The sequence below is a fragment of the Eptatretus burgeri genome, chromosome 5 (assembly GCF_056783735.1).
Source record: "Eptatretus burgeri isolate ZD-2024b chromosome 5, Ebu_testis_v1, whole genome shotgun sequence".
NCBI classification, from domain to species: domain Eukaryota; kingdom Metazoa; phylum Chordata; class Myxini; order Myxiniformes; family Myxinidae; genus Eptatretus; species Eptatretus burgeri.
Window position 1 is genome coordinate 35,625,728 of NC_140965.1, and position 3,382 is coordinate 35,629,109.

The following is a 3,382-nucleotide window of genomic DNA, read 5'->3' on the forward strand; positions in this document are numbered from 1 at the left end:
TTGGACGCCCAGCCACGACCCTGCTATTTTGATCCCCTATTATATCTCGGGTTTAAATCGAGCCATGTGTGAGCGGCCCAGCGGATCACCACCCCTCTGCGAGCACACACTCCAATCTCGATCAACGTTTGTTTCTAAGAGATATCTGTACCTGCCATGGCCATAGTTTCACATGCCCAATCGTATCCAGGTAAAAACATACACGTGGATCCCATTGTCATTTGACTTATCCAATGGAGGAGTAATATTATTGGAATTACTTTGACATCATTTGCAGCTCATGAGAAGCGTTTCCATTAGGGTCTAAGTTAGTGTTGACAACATTGCCAAGGTTAGTGTTGACATCACCAAGTGCATGGTGTTTTATTTTCACAGACTGCATTCATGGGACAGGCAATGTTGTTTGATCGGGCAAATGAGAGATCAGGTAAGTTTGGCGTGGTGACCTGAGAACAGGCACTGCAATGTCCCTGCTGCGAGAGAGAGCACTGAAAGCATAACAGAAAAGCGTGTTGATTCTGGATTAACTCCAAGTAAGTTGGGTTAATATGATAGGCAGCATCTGTTCCATTAAATAGAGTCCAGTCTTGAAATCAAGCAAAGCAGTGAACAGTTAGTAGGTCAATGCATGCATTACTGTGGCTGCAGGACAGATTCTACAACCAGCCAAGAACAGTGTTGGGAATCATCAAGATATCCCATGGGCGAGTGCAATAGGAAAGATAGCCTCATGCAATCAATAAGGCCCTGCTTTAAGAAAGCTTATTGTTGAGTATAAACTTTATGTAGCCTCCTGCTAAGAAATGTGGGGGAAAAAACAGCCAATGAGACTCAGTGATATCAAGACCACAGCGTCCACTCCGAATTTGGGAGATTGGCGGTTCAATGCAAATACCGACCTGGTCATACCAAAGAGTTATCTTCACCACCGAAGGTGGACGGAGGTTGTGTTTTCACCCCTGCCTTGTCTCTCTGTCTGTTTGTCAATCGCCTTCCAGTCGGATTTTTACTCTGGTCTTCATGAAACTTAACCACCTGGTAGAGGTAGACATAAGCAAGAAGCCAATTGTTTGAGGTCAATAGGTCAAAAGGTCAAGGTTACATAAGTCGTGAATTTTCAGGATATATATATATATATATATATATATATATATATATATATATATATATATATATATATATATATATATATATATATATCCAAAAAATGCAGGCATATGGTGAACCCTTGTTGGGGTGAAGCCTTGGACAACCGATGTGAGTATGTCTATTCTGTGAGTTGGACCGTGTTTATCTATTAATTACGTATTATGGACCATTAGAAGAACCTTTTAGACCATTTTAGACCCCTTTGACCTTTTATGACCCTATATACCCTCTCAGCGCATTTAGATTTTTTTTCATCCTTTAGATTGCTTTGACCCTTTAAACCCGTCAAGACATTTCAAGACCGTTTAGACCTCTTCGACTCCTGAAGGCCTTTATATAATTCGACCCTCTTTAGACATTTTAGACCCTTTAGACCTGTAAATACTGCTGTAACATACGCTTTAGACCTCAGACCTTTTAGACCATTTTAGATCTTATAGACCCTTTGAACTATGTAAGACCCTTTAAACCCCATTAGACCCTTTTAAGACCCTTTTACACCATTTTAGATGTTTTCGACCATTTTAATCCTTTGGCCCTTTTAAGACCTTGCATACCCCATTAGACCCTTTCAAACTCTTAAATCCCTTTAGACATCGAGACCCATTAGACTCCTAAAGACCTTACACCACTTCAACCCCTTGACCTTTAGACCTTAATATCTGTAGACCCATTAGACCCCTTTATACCTTAATTACTATTGGAAAATACCCTTTAGATATTTATCCCACTTTATAACTCTTAGACCTTTAGACCCCTGAAAATCCTTATTGAGCCCTATAGACCCTTTGAAACACTTAGACTCTTTATACCTTTACATACTTTACACTCATTAGACCCTTTAGCCCCCTTTAGATGCAGACCACACAAACATCTCTAGTCCTCTTGCAATCCACAGATTATTCCTTTTTCAGCAAGTAATGCACAATCTCCACCCAGCAAAGAATGGGTACTCTGCTCGTTTGAACAGAATTTTCATATTTGGTCACTGATTTGGTCCACCAATCAAAACCCAGAAGCATATTGTTTATTTGGGTTTCGCAAGTACTGTATCATGCTATGCATGACATCTTTCTTGTTATCTTGCCAAAACGAAGTTTTTGCAAGATATGTGAGTCAGCTTGTATGTTTTTATTTTTGTTTGTCTGTAATCACGTATAAAAAATTCTGCAGAGCACAGTTATCATTGCAAATTTTTGTAACTTCGCATATCAAAGGCCAAAAGAGGTCCCTTTCAGCACATAAAATTTTGAAGGTCAAGGTCAAAGGTCAAGGTCACTTTGTTGCAAATCAGGGGAGTCGACGAAACCCTTATTTTTTTAGTAATTTTAATCTCATCGTCTTCAAACTTCATGGGAATATAGTTCATGGTCTGGCGTTCAGCTGATTAATTTTTGGTGGCGATTGGCCTTGACCTTCATGGTTAACGCCTCAGGTCAAACATATTTGACCCCAAGGTCAAATTTTCAAGTTTTAGGAACCATATTGTGTAGTACCTCAAACTGAACACCTCGATGAGTGCTTTCTGGATATGTCAAGCTTGAGACATTATGACGTCATTTGGTGACGTTATGAAGCAAACGCATATTTTTCATGGTTATTCTGTAGAACGATTCTCATCGGAATCTCTCGTAGGCAGATATTCCTCAAGGAATATCTGTTCACCTCAGCTCTGTTCACCTCAGTGTGACCTTAAAGAAGTCACACGTGGTCACCTTTTGGCAAGATACGGGTCACCCTGCGGGTGACATTGGTTTATTTGTTTGTTTGTTTGTTTGTTTGTGAACAGGATATTTCAAAAAGTTACAGACGGATTTGGCCAAATTTTGGTGGACAGGTCGGGTATCTGACCAGGACGAATTGATTAGATTTTGGTGAAGATCCTAATCTGGATAATAGAATTTTTAGGTGATTCTTCACAATTGAGAGATAGGGCCAAAAACGATACATAGCATGGTATTTCAAAAAGTTGTGGATGGATTCGGACGAAACTTGGTGGATGAGTGGGAAAGTGACAAGAACAGGCTGAATAGATTTTGTTTAAGGTCCGGATGCAGATCCAGACTATCAGTGATTTTCAAAACGTACACCGTTCAGCCATGCCTGGTGTTAGCTTAATGGTTAGGGTGGTGGGCTTGGGATCCTCGGATCCTGAGTTCAAATCCTGCTTGGCTGTTGAATTAATACCAGGTGAGGTTGACTCTGCCTGTCATCCTTCTAAGGTCGGCAAAAT